Source organism: Gavia stellata, chromosome 6 (genome assembly GCF_030936135.1).
Source record: "Gavia stellata isolate bGavSte3 chromosome 6, bGavSte3.hap2, whole genome shotgun sequence".
NCBI classification, from domain to species: domain Eukaryota; kingdom Metazoa; phylum Chordata; class Aves; order Gaviiformes; family Gaviidae; genus Gavia; species Gavia stellata.
The window spans coordinates 39,629,425-39,644,296 of record NC_082599.1 but is presented as its reverse complement, the minus strand read 5'-3'; positions in this window follow the sequence as shown (position 1 = coordinate 39,644,296).

Here is a 14,872-nt window from a genome sequence, read left to right as displayed (position 1 = left end):
ATCATTTTAAAAACAGTGGTGTGCTAGTTTTGGCTGGGATAGAATTAATTTTCTTCATAGTAGCTAGTATGAGGCTATGTTTTGGATTTGTGCTGAAAACAGTGTTGATAATACAGGGATGTTTTCGTTATTGCTGAGCAGTGCTCACAAAGAGTCAAGGCTTTTTCTGCTTCTCACACCACCCCACCAGTGAGCAGGCTGGGGGTGCACAAGAAGTTGGGAGGGGACACAGCCGGGACAGCTGACCCCAACTGACCAAAGGGATATTCCACACCATGTGACGTCATGCTCAGCATATAAAGCTGGGGGAAGAAGAAGGAAGGAGGGGACGTTCAGAGTGATGGCATTTGTCTTCCCAAGTAACCATTATGTGTGATGGAGCCCTGCTTTCCTGGAGATGGCTGAACACCTGCCTGCCCATGGGAAGTAGTGAATGAATTCCTTGTGTTGCTTTGCTTGTGTGCGCGGCTTTTGCTTTACCTATTAAACTGTCTTCATCTCAACCTGCGAGTTTTCTCACTTTTATCCTTCTGATTCTCTCCCCCATCCTGCCATGGGAGGAGTGAACGAGCGACTGTGTGGTGCTTAGTTGCTGGCTGGGGTTAAACCACGACAAGTGATAAAACACATCTAGTAGTTTAAAGTCAGCTCAGTATGTCTAAACAATAACAAGTAGGAACAAAAATTAATTCTGTTTAAGTAAATTGTAAATAGTGAGAAGTTCCTGACTACTGTAAATGAAATTCTGGTAGTTCTACTTGAATTAAGGCTGAAGAAACTTAATTTTTCAATGGACTACTTAGCATGGGTTATAAACAAACACTCCATAGTGTGTATAAATACTTGTAGTTTGTGAAGCAATGTAGTAGCATGACAATCCTGTTATTGAAACAGGCCATTCACTAATTTCTTATGTGATAAAAACATTTTTAGAAACAAACTTACAAAAAAACTTAAAAAGCACCTATCTCAATTCGAAATTCATAGGCCATTTATGGATGAGATTAAAAAAAAAGATGACAAACATAGAAGCCCTCCAGTTCTCTAAACAAACAAATTAAATAACACAGTTAAAATTTATTCCCATCTCTTCTATTCATCTTATGCAAATATATTCCAGGACTTGTACAGTGTATGTACTGCAGTGTTTACTGGAGGGAGGAATGGTTAACTTTGCACAGCTACTCTGGAGGGATTAAGTCTCATTAACTCAGAATGACTTTGCTTATGTCAGACTCTCCAACATTATTTTCTCATTATTGTTCAGTACAACAGTGTACGGGTTGTCTTTCAATTCAAAATCCAGTTTTGAACTCAAACTCGTATCTTTGCTACCCAAATCGAAGCAACTCTTTTGAGTGTCATTAAAAACAGACAAATCAGCCCTCCCCCACACATTTTCTAAATGCTGGAAACCGTACGGCTACTTTTTAACATGACAACTATAGAAGTTAAATACATGCATTTTAATGCTTTCTTCATGCCTTCAAATAATTTGCTCATTTGTTTTTTCCTAGGAACTCAACTAGCTGTGTCTAATATCATGGGAGACAGAGTATTTTTCATGAAGTGGCCCAAGTTATCAGCAGCAACATTTTGAATTAGATATTCATTAAAGCTCAACCATCAATTAGGCATGTGATTAAGACTGGCTTTTCACAGGGGTTGTCATACAAAATGTCCGGTCTTTAGAAGAGAACTGTGCTTTTTTCAATAATCTAGCTGCTAGCATTACAGAGCTCAAAATCAAGATGATACTTTTTGTCTTCAGTTGAAAACTGACCCACAGTTTATGGGGAAGGGATGCTTGTTGGTCTTCATACTGCAGTAGGGTCTGTGACCTCCTGTGTGTCATGTTTACTAGCTATAGTCTATACAAACAGAATTTTTTAAAAAGCAGATATGACCACAAAAAAAAGTACTGTAAATACCATCACTAGAAGGGCTTTAGCAGCTTCATTATGGACATTTGAAGAATTTTAAGTTGAACTGCAAGGTAAAAGTAACAAAAATGTAAATGTATAAGACTATCTTATTTACCCGTTACAATAAAGATTTGGTATTCAAAACTGCATCAGTTCTCCCTGGATGAAGAACATACTCCAAGACTTCTCTGTTTTCTCATTTTCTTGGGGTTTTTTTCCCCTCTTCAAAGCTGATGCAGAATGTTTCTTATTTACTGTCTTGCATTTTTTAACATTCTCCACAGCTGCTGGAGGCAACGTTGTTTGAATCCTTCACAATATTGGTATCAAAACATAAAATCACATTGCTAAGTATGATATTCAAATGTTTTAACAAGGACTAGATATAAGGGTCTCTCTCTCTCTCATTTGTTCCTCATCAATGTGATCTTGATGGAGTCAGGACCTGCCTGGGAGGGCAGGACCTGCCTGCCATCATCCTAGGATGGAGGCTGAAGCATGCTGGTGCTGGAATCCCACTGATGTCTTCCTTGACATGTTTTTTTTTTCAAAAGCACCACTTTATTTACCTACTTCCCTGCTGGCACCACAGCTCTTTCTTTGAAATTCATTTGTCTGACACAGATGTTCTGTCTACTATACAAAAGGAAAGCCCTATCAGTTGAGAAGCAAGGGGCAGCATAGCCCAACTTTTGTCTCTCCACCTTCTCACTGGCAGAGTGAAGAGGCCAGCCAGCTACCCGTCCTAATCTTTAGGAGGCAGACTTGGGAGGAAGATGGCAAAGACTGAGCCGCAACTGCCCAAACATGCTGTGCAGATCAGGGCATCCCTTTACAATCAGTGTCACATCATAGAACTACCACAGTACCAATGCTTACAATCTATTGCACTATAAATGGAGGAAGATTGAGATAATGTTATAGCTTTCCATTTCAAGTTTTTTTCAGACAAATGCATATTACTTTTTTTTTTTGTAAATAGAAATAAAGAATACATTAGGTAACAAGCTAGCTTTCTATTGTTTCCCTGCATAAGGACTGTAATTTAGAATACCTAATATGGAATATGAAACTTTTCCATAATCATGCTCCATTTGTAGTCCCACTCCACAACACTACAATGAAAGGGGTAAATGCCACGTGAAATGTGCAAACGGACCTGCTGTACTGCCTAAGAACTAACAAGCTGACACACCAAGAGCACTGCAAGAGACCATGTTTCAATGTGTGTCACATAAGCCTGCCTGAGACTCTAGTTACTCATATGGATACTTGAATCACACTACAATACCTTCAGAAAAACTTATTTTTTACTTAAGTACCCACTTTGACCTACAGAGAAATTTGGCAAGGGTCTTGGCAGAATTTAGATACAGAATTTGCCAGACACCCACCAAACTCCGTACGTATTTCAAACACTACGTTTTCACAAATCCATTTTTTGAAGACACCTGAATTTCTGTTTCCGCATGGTGACCTGAAACTTGTCAGTGCTAGGCATGTGGAGCTAAGGCCCACTGCAATGCAAGTACTCCCATACAAATAATGGAATTTTTATAATTAAGAAAATACAGGCTTATAATGAATGGGAAATGCAGAACAATAGTCATGTTAACTGAACCACTGAAGTAAATTATTTCTTTTTTTAGGCAAAAGTCCATCAGTAACTGCCTGAGTAGCATCACTTCCACTGGTGTTATTTCAACGTTATGGTCAAGGATCTCATCTCATTTTAGTGCTGGACTGCGAGTGTGGCAAGCTATCTATCTAAGGTCAGTGCCTAATGAAATTATTACAGAAATGTTAGCTCTCTCAGTGAATAGCTCATACCGACTTAGGGCTGAAAACACTCGAGAGCGGCTAGTTTTGAGATCATTTTCCAACACTGTTATGTGTGGACTACAGAAGGTCAAAGTAAAATGTCACATGGGTCAACAATATTTAGTACTGAGCATCTGCCAGCTCTTCCTTTGCTTTCTGGACATGAACATTAAATTCAAGTGTAACTGTTTATATCTTTATTTTAGGCACCTCTAGAACATTCATCATCATAGTAAGTATAATAGTTAGATGTAGCTAGATCTTAATTTCTGCAACAGAAATAGTATTTTAACATACATAAAGGACATCATTCACTTTGCAAACCTTATTTTTATTCTCTGAAACTAATTTCATCTCACTAGGGTTTCATATGGGCATTTTCACATCCCCTTGCTCTACTGCAAAGTTCATAAGCCAGATATTAAGTAGATGATCAAGACAATGAAGTAAAATAAGTAACAGATGCAGTTTTTATTACAAGTGTTACATTTATTGTTCTTCAAACTAAGAGAACCATATGAATGCTAAATTTCTCAATTAAAAAAACCCACACATCTTTCCAGTCTGATTATTAGCCATTTAGGCTCCAAAAATATAAAGTACATGCACAGCAAAAGCTTGACACCCACTCAGAAATCTATACCAAAGTATTTTCATAAAATTTCATACTTCTAAAATAAATTCTTTTTGGAGGCCTAATATATTATTTTGAACACTTGGTTCTGGCAGAAAACTTTTCTAATTTTTGGTTGCTAAAAGAAGGTTGAAAATGCAAATCCAAAGCACTGGAAGACAAGAAAGCAGACAAAAAGAACCAGAAAAGTGTGTCTTTCTCAAGCTTCTAATTTTTAAGCCACATAATGATTACTTGTGACCTAAATCATAATTTCTGAATGCTTTAGATGTCAATATTATAAAAACATGAGACAGGATTCCTAGTAAGATATCAAGATTTGCTTCCAAGGCCCAGTCATATGCAAGGATCAGAGTGACAGAACTATCCATATGACAAGAAGTCAGTATCCAGCACTAAATGTATGTGACATCTATCAGGATACTTACTGCAGATCCTATACTATGACAGAAGTGACCAAGCTAACTCTAAGCAGCTTGGCTTGGAGCTAGAGGCAGTTTAGCTACAGCAACAAGTAACTATTTATGTGTGTGGAAACAGTATGTATGGAGAAATGTTTACTGCGGCTGTCAGAGCAATAACTGCTGTGTAGGATGCACCGAATGTCAGAGTCCTCACTTCTACAGGCTCGTGTACAGCCTTGTAAGGCAGCGGGAAATACCAGAGGGCTTTTAATACTGCCAAATCACAAAACTGTATCCTCTTCTAAAAGAACTTGAGTTTTATAGGGTTCAGCCTTCTTTGAACAGTCTCCCTCCTACTGCAAATTGGAGTCCCTACTTCACCATTTGTGTCTTCCAGGTACAGCAGTAATTATTCAAAGCTCTGCACCAACTTGGTTAGATAATTTCTGCTCTTGCAAATTACATGATTTGAGCTAACTCAGCTATTTCTACACAACACTACACTGTGTCACATAGTCATGCAAAGTGAAACTAAGCTGGATCCAATATTCAAAGAACATTCAACAGAAGGGCCAGACACTGCCTTTAGGACTGTTACAAGTGCCATGGTTTAATCCCAGCTGGCAACTAAGCACCACACAGCTGCTCGCTCACTCTCCGCCAGTGGGATGGGGGAGAGAATCGGAAGAGTAAAAGTAAGAAAACTCATGGGTTGAGATAAAGACAGTTTAATAGGTAAAGCAAAAGCCATGCACGCAAGCAAAGCAAAATAAGGAATTCACTCACCACTTCCCATGGGCAGGCAGGCATTCAGCCATCTCCAGCAAAGCAAGGCTCCATCACACGTAACAGTTACTTGGTGTGAGAAGCAGAAAAGGCCTTGACTCTGTGTAAGCACTGCTCAACAATAACGAAAACATCCCTGTGTATCAACATTGTTTTCAGCACAAATCCAAAACACAGCCTCATACTAGCTACTATGAAGAAAATTAACTCTATCCCAGCCAAAACCAGCACAAGTTTCTACAAAAATAGCCGTAGAAGAGTAATTCAAAACTGACAGAACTAATATTCCAAAATGATTAAGTGAATGAAAAGGGGAAATATAAAGCAAACCTCTTGAAATCTTGTTTCCAAATTGAACCGTTACATATAACTTCCTTTCCTATCTTTCTTTAACCAAGACTGATAAACCACTTCATTCATAAGAAAGTTGAAACATGTCAGAATCTGTTTTCAAACAGATAAACAGAAAGTTTGGGAGGATGGACAACAGCATGTGTGGGCAATCGAGGGAAGATTCCAGTGATGTTAACAATAACACAGTACACAATTTATTTTCTCTCAGAGTAGATAATTTTCTCATTACTCTGCTGAAGAGTGAATCTGGAGTAATCTACATGCATAGCAGTAAATACCTGAAGCTAAGATTAAGATCTGTAAATAACTTTTTTCAGCAACTGCCATTGTAAGTCAATTCTGAAAGTCTACAATTCAGGTATGTAAAGAACTGGACTTTTCCAAAGGCTGATGAGGCGATTATATTGCCCAAATTCACATGCTTCTACCTATCAGCTCTACAGCATACAATGCTAAGTTAAATGCCAGTTAAAATTTCATTGTTTTCCTCCTTCCACAGGTAAGGAAGGCATACAGGTGACAACTCCACCTGTATTGAGTTCTTCTTTAAATCCCTCTCCCACCCCCCACCCCCTTTTTTTTTTTAAATTTCATGGTGAGTTTTAACACAGAGTATTTTCTTGACCAAATCATTATTCAGAAAAGTTTCTAAGACATCTCAGGGCTACATGATGTTTTGTAGATAGCCCTGAGTAAAATTCCAACATTCTTACTCGATTTAATGCCAAATCCCTGATTTGGTGGCTTTCCAGCACCTTTTGGGTTGGAATGTGCGTTATTCTCACAGCCTTGGACAGAGTTTCCAAAGTATGTTTTTGTAGCTCAATCTTCATTTTATGTGGGGCTCTAATGCTACAAGAAACTATTAACAAAAAGGTCTCAAACACAGTACATCCTGTTTAATTACACTGAATGAGTGGCATCAGGCCTAAACACTTGAGTTAGCTTAGCCTGGTACCACCATCCCAGTATGCAAGTCCACTGTCCAATGCCTTGTGATTTCTGAGCACCTCCGCCATCTGTGGCTATGCTCACCTCCACTTACTTTGTTCTGTATAACTCTTTTCCAGTCTATTGTGGCAACTGTGCAGGGTATCCACGTTCTGAAAAACTGTTGGCACAACAAAGTTATGAACACTCAGATTCTTACAAAAAGTTCCTAATTTCAAGCAGATACCTCACATAATTCTGATTAAAAAGTCAAGGAATGCCTGTGCAATGAAGGACACAAAAGAAACAGTGTAAACTTTAATTCAGACAATTCAGTGAAGCAAGGGTTTTCTGAGCAGGTAACTGATGCTTCCACTAAATAAGGAAATAAACAGTTCATTTTGGAAAAAAGACTTTGAGGGCTTTGCTTCTTTTTTCCCCTGACAAAAAGCATTTCTTAACTTTTCTTAAGTCAAGTGCCACACCAACAGGGGACACCAGTCATGTGGCTTGATATAAGTATCCTTGACATCAGTCCTATTCAGGAAGGAAAGAAAATATTAAAAGCAGAGAATAAAATGGAGACTTCTTTCTTCAGACAAAAATAATTAATGAAGTTGTGGATACATTTATATAAAAAAGCACTCAGAAGTACTGGAATCTGCTTTGTTCTCCAACACTCCATCCTCTCTTATTATATACAAGTCATCATAATAAATCAGAGCTCACTAGTGGTTTTCTAGACACCATTAAAAGAACTATGTTTCTAATGAGAAAATTATCTGTACATACAAAATGATGATTTTACTGAATACAAAGAAATGTCTATCAACACAAAACTAACACTAAAATCCAGCCAGACTGCGAAAAACAGGTTAATATCCAAGGAAAATAGAAAAAGAGAAAAGATTAATGGAAATTCTCAAAGATCTAGCTAAATTACTGCTAGTGAATACTCAAAAGAAACAATTAAAAGATAAAAAAATATTTTTTGCTCTTAAAAATCCTTCTTTATTCTGTAATTGGTATTGTTTCACTGGTAGAAGTAATGTTCACACCTACAACAGTGGGATTTGCTATGCAATTATATCAAAATGTATGGACTGTACTGTATTTCAAACTGAAGAGACTTTAATTACCAGTATAAACCAAAACATCAGAGTATGATGTAATCTTTTTGTCCTAAATCAAAGAGCTCAGGAAGGATACCAAATGTCTCTACCAACATAAACATCTATTAACACACCTATAAATTTACCTCAGTAAAGAAATTTCCAATCATTCTGGCAATGACAGTGTGAAAGTTTACTCCAAAACATTCAATATTACTTAGAGTAATTTTGGTAATTAAAGCATGTAAGAGGTTTGTGCTATTTATTTTTTGAGTAAAATCAAGAACCTAAACTTAAAAAAGGGAAAGTGCTATTCATGTAATGTAAAATCAGAAAGCATAACATACTGACTAAAAACTTAAAAAGATTCTTGTTGTAATTTTATTTTCCCACCAATATATAATAAGATTTTTGAAAGGAAAAAAAAAATTCATCATTAAGACTTCTGGCAAAAACTCTAAACCAAAGATTTAGTGCCCGATTTGCAAGTAGTTCAGTATCCTATATATATATCTCTCTAGATCCAAATATACATTCCAGCAAAGACACTGCAAATGAAACTCATTCAAAAGTTAATTAAGGCTTTTCTACACATGGAACTGTTCCTGATTAATTCCATATGGGGCCATTCTTATTACAGAAGTGCCTCATTCCATTTCATTTAAAACAAACTGGTTTGTTCAGGAATGAGAGTTGCCCGTACATGAAATTAATCAGAATCATTTGTAGACTATTTTAATTACTTATGACCAAATAGCATTTAAAAAAAAAAAAATCAGTAGGCTTTAATTCACAAGAAGTTTTGTGCTGGCCTAGAGGTCTATCTGTAGGGTTCTCCTTGTAAGAGCATCTTAAATTAAATATCTGATAAAAAATATTAATTAGTAATGAATAATATTTTGACCTTTTTCAATAGCTATAGGAAAAAAAAAAAGTAAATACACCGCAGTGAAAAGACACACAAGTCTTAAGTTTCTGAAGAATGGCTTTTAGGTTTCAGGCCTTGTAGTTTTTCTCTCTCCTCTCACTTCATAAACAATCTGATCTTATTTAAGGGTCAGGACTGTTTCATAGTGCACAATAACTGCATACATCAGAAGATGGTAGACAGGACTAGAACGTCTCTCTTTTCCTCTGTCTTGTGCAATAAAGGAGCTTGTATGCCAGAGCAACAGCCCCACCCGACTGTTTGTCATACATGTATATCACCTTGGCATTGTCCTGACACAAAGGATGGAATGAGGTGCCTCAGCACATTGATGTTGAAGTGGAAGGGGAAAGCAAGAAGATGAAAATGCCCATATAGAAATTTTCCAGGAAGGGTTTCAGAGAGGTCAGGCCACAAGACTAGTAGTGCAGATAACACGATAGCATCACCACCTAATATTTTTGGCATAACGTATGTCTAGACTGATAATACATTTCTAAGACTTGTACATAGCCTGTTCTCAGTACTTGCCATTCCTCTTTTTTGTTTCCTTTGATTCAAATGTTTTTGAATGCTTGAAAAGTAATGATCTTGGCTGCCTGTTGAGATGACCAATCACCAAATGATATTGTGATCCTGTGGAGAAAAAAAAAAGGAATTTAAAGTGCACTTTGGTTTTTATAACCCTACACACATCAGCTTTGTGAGAGATACACCACAATAATAATCCTTATGTAGTCAATACCTTATATATTTCTTATTCATGATCTGAATATATGATTTTCACCTGGTAGATAGAAGATTGTGAAGGATTTGGAAAATTGTATCTCTCTAAAATCAAGTGCACTTCACAGGCAGTTAATGACTTCTGGCTAAGTGAGTACCAACACTGCAACAGACAAAAAGTGGGATAATACCAGAAATTATGTAAACATATTGTTGGCTCCCTTTGGCAAAAGCATGTTTAGGAAGCTATTGTCCTTCCTAAAGAATTCTAGCTGCTTTAGCAAACAGGCTGAAGTATGAAGTTTGCAAAAGATTTTGTAGGATTTACTCACACACAAGAATTTTTGGCATAATACACTTGCTATACAGACTGAATGCAACTTTTTTTTTTTTTTTGGCAGTATATACATCTCAGCTATGAGTTCTACCGCAAATAGAGTTATACAAAACAAGTAACTTGGATAATACATGTTATTTCTCCTCTAGTGGAACACAGCCGAGTTCAGCAAATGGGCCTTTCTACCCATTTGTCATGTAGACATGAATTGTGTTTACACCAGTAGACTTCGTTGATATGAGCAGCAGAAGGGCAGCTTTACCAGCCAACCTGTCAATTGTAGACAGTCATATGCAAATAATCCTCAACTACTCAGTACTGCGTCTGTAAAAGGTCTGTAGTTAGTGGTCTAATAGCTGTTAAAGTGCTCACTCAATCTGCTATTAACTCTCAAATAACCAACGACAACTAAAATATCCTACTGTTGACTGTTAACTCTTTGCGTAAGAAAGGAGAACGCAAGTCAGAAATGTAGTGTTTACTGTAAATATTTCATTCTGATACTGAGCTCAGCAGGCGATAAATATCATTCATTGTCCTCTTCCTCCTCGCTTCAGTCAGGAAGATGTCAGCCTAACGGCATCCATAAATAAACTCAAGCAGCCTCATACCATACCAATGCTGCAGTTTGGTGACTAGGGAAAGGTTTGGGGTAACTCATTACGTGACAGGTGGGACATCTTCCTAAGTGAGAAAGAAGCTTTAAACCCTGTTCCAGCAGGGAATGTCCTGTAGCAAGCTGATGGGGCAGCAGAAAGAGTTCAAACCAGTGTTATAAGCCCTGTTACCGTAAGTACGGATGAGCTATTTTGCTTCCAAAAAACAGTGTCAGTTCTCACTTGCTGTCTGCAAATGTGGCAGTCAGCATTGATGTGAGGAACTCAGCGCTAAGTATTTGTATCAAGAAAGTAGCTTTCCTTACAGGAGGAAAAAAGGCAAAGATCCACTGCTGGTTTTCCATCTTCTTCGTAGTGTCAGCACATAGGATATAAACTTTTGGGGAAGGCAGAATGCAGTTTGCTTGAATTTAAGAGAATAATAAACTCAACAGGCAGAGTTCAGTGCAACAGGAAGTCAAAACCTTCAGCTAGAAATCAGGATCAAGAAATCTAAGAGAACACAAGATACAGAAGCCTCTGGACTTTAAGCCAGAGATGAAAACAGCCCAAAATCAGAAAGATTTGTCCAACATTCAAAATACAAGCAGACATCTGCAGACTCAATGTACTAAGTTTTCTTTTTAGGGTTCCCCAATTCTATACACTAGTGTACAAGGGTCTGGATAGGTATATAAGATTGCAGCCCACTACTTCTATTATGTCAAATGGCTATGTGATTTTTAATCTGTGGTCAGATATAATCTTAAGAAGCTCAGAGCATTTATAACATATACTGTAAATAGCATTTTGAAATAGGGTTTTGTGTAAGAGAAGGTTTAAAAGTACTGTTACCCCCTTTCAGTTCTATCCTTTTCAGTAGATAATCGTTATAAAAATGAAAAATCATAAAAAACTTGTTGTTGGGTTTATTTCATCAACTATAAAATGCAGACTGTGTGGAAGTCATTGCTTTGCTGCAGTCTTTCTTGGTTGAAATTTAAGCAGTAAAGAATAGGTCCAAATGGTATAAGCAAAAAGCTATCTTTGGACTCAGAGGCATAAGATGATAAACATTTTAGTTCTCAATATTACTGAACTGCAGGGGGATTTTTAGTGTTTCTCCACAAAGAACTATCCACAGTATGTACTGTACCATGTGAGCACCCATTAAACTCAGAAGCAGACGGAAATCTTTCAGAGGCCGACAGCTGGGCAAAAGATGTGTTATATTAGGGCCAAGGCAGACAGCTGAGAAGGTTCTCTGAGCAGTGGGGGTATGTCTTCATAAAGGCTGGCATCCCACTCTAGAGTATATAGAAAAGCATTAAAGGATGCTGCTTTTCCTCCTCCTCTTTCTTCTATAGCAGATGGAAGGGTGATGCTCTGCAAGGAAGTGACAAGATGACATTAGTAATGCCATCATACACTGAAACCTGTGTGACAGACAGTATTTGTTCTATTTGTTTGTTCTAGCTTCTACATTCTGTTCTTTTAACACAAGAGGCACTAATGTGAAACTCCCTGACAGAAGGGACACAGCTCCTGTCATTGCAAGCAACTCGCACTCCTTACCATGCTCAGGGAAGAAAAGTTTCCAGAGTCTGTAGGGTTACAGAAAAGGTAGAAGAACCTGCAGCACACCCAAGAAACTAATGAGAAAAGCAGACAGATATCCAAACTCCCCTTGCAATGAAAAAGCTTAGAAACTATAGGAGATGTGTACAATTTGTTACAATTCAGAGCAGCCCTGGCCTAGCCACTCAGTTTCAGTCAGCTCAGTGGTTTCTCACCTCTTAACAAAGTCCATTTATGGAAGGATAGGATGGCAAGGGGAGATTGTTTATAAACGATTTCTATTTCTATTCTGACTTATTTAGTGTTTTTTTCTTTCAGGGGGAAAAAAAAAAAAATCCCTTGTCCTTTTTAACTACCAGTTCAAATAAAGCCAGTCTTTCAGTGTTGAAGCCTTTTTCACCTTTGGGGAACTCATTTTAAAGAAAAGACCTAGAGATACCCACTTCCAAGCTCCAGCTGACTCAGTGGTCTCATCACACGTAGGCAACAGTATTCTGGATTTCTGTTTGGAGTGCAGCACACCACCTTGGGGCTGAAATGGCTGGGAAGCTCTGTGCTGACTGTGGCCTGCTGCAGCTGAGGCCTTGCTCTAGCACCTAAGTTAGCGACACACAGGGGGGCAAATCAGTTTAAAGAAATGTAGGAGCTGCGTGCCCGGTGAGAGGCTGAGCAAGCCAAGGCAGCTGGCCACTCACCCATTCTGAAAGCTATTGACCTGAGGAGGAAAGGGAAGAGGGAACACAGTTAAGACTCTTCAGTCTGAAAGCTAATACAACTGAAAGGTAGCTATGACAAAGGCCATGAAATAATGAATGGCATCAAAATGTGACAAAAGAACAACCGTTGCTGTTAAGAGATGAATGAGATGGCTCTAATTGCACTATCAGGAGAAAAGCTTAAGCAAACAAGTTCTTTTTCCAAACAATGCCTATTTGCCTCGCAGCACTCAGTGCCAAACTCTGTTGTGCAGGCCTAAGCGTAAATCGAATTCAAAAAGTGACCAGAGAAATTTACAGGAAAAATCATCAAGTATTATCAAACACCGTAATGAAGGGGCCTCAAGAAATGCTTTTGAGGTTGCAAGAACAAGGAGAAAATAGAAGCAAGAAAAAAATCACTCTACATCTGTCCCCTCTTCACATCCTTTCCCTAAGCATTCCTGCTGTCTATCATGAACAAAGACACTGAACTGAAGGGACTTTTGATCTGAACCATGCATAGCCATTTTTATATGTTCCCAAGTACTTATATAGTTCATTCTTGTAAAATGTTTGGATGAAGAATATTACATATCTGTACAATATATTAAAATTTTTCAGTCACGTCACATCACATGCCATAGTACACACTAAAGCATGTATCAGCTTTCCTATAGTGGTAAAGTTATTCAGGTTAAAATTTAATGAACTAGTCAGAATTTAAATGCCTAAAGGCTAATCACAATGAATTAGTAGCGTTAAATACTACCTTAACCACAGAAAAATCTCATACAATGATTTCAGCATTGTCCTGGCTTAGATAATGGGTATCTCAAGTATGTACGGTTTAGGTATTAAGTTTTCACTGAATTATTGCCTGTGTATTCTATTGAGTTAAATTTATTATCAGACTAATTAAAGTGTTCTAAAATAATGCAGCTTCTAGAAAAAAAAGCTCCCAAAGGAATTCCACTACTGAAAATTAAGTCAATTGATTAATGTTCAAAATAATATTCTGGTTTTCATCCAAGCCAAGGAAAAAAAAAGTAATTTTCTTGGAATTTTATACATGCAGAAATTCACTGTGTCTTTTTAAAATAAATTATTTGCGTTCCCTTGCTTCTTACGGAGTTAGAGGGGGGGGGGGGGGGGAAATCAGTCAGCAAACGATCCACTACATTTCAAAGGATTTTACCAGGCTGATAAGAACATAGACTCTGTTTTGCTTACTGAAGCCAATGGAAACTCTACTAGCAATTTCAATGCGAATTATAACAGCATGTAATTTTTTTTTTTTTAATACAGATATTCATTACAACATTATGGTATATTCCCTTAAATAGCTACCCCGATGCAAACAGCAGTAAAGGAAATGTCCAAAATTTAACTAGATACAGCATGATCCTTTAAAGCTGACTGCTGTGAAATGCATGTGGCATTCTCTCTTCACTACAAAATAGCAAACTCAGAAAACAGACATTCAAATCCTATTTGGTAACTTAGCATCTTTTCCTTAAGCAAGCTTGCCTAGCTATCTAAAAATCAGAACCTTATTTTATTGTTCTTAAGCTAATAGCTTGAATATCTCTTTTATGTCCTTCTTTTCATGTTCACATTATTTCCTAAGAGCAGTTAGTTGCTTTAGTTTTACAGAAAGACTTAACATGATTCTCAAGAAAAGGTCCCAAAATGGCAGAAGAGTTCCAAGAAATGCTATTAAAATTCAAATGGTGTATGATACTCTTGCTATCCAGTTTTAGTTCTACATCTAGGAAGACTAAATCTAACCTAATCTTTAACGCATCTACTTCTGACGATTAAATTGTAAGATGTAACCACTACCATCTGTAATCAGATTTATAATTTTTCATCAGATTTTTTTGTAGAATCCTCATCCTCTGCAGCCTATCGGATCCCAAACCAGAGACACTCCCTGAATTATTTCGATTTACCAGTAACTCTAATTTAAGGGGAAAAAAAAAAAGCAAACCACCTAAAGACAGAAAGCTTAGCCCCGATTCATCTTTATGGTAGCATTGAGAC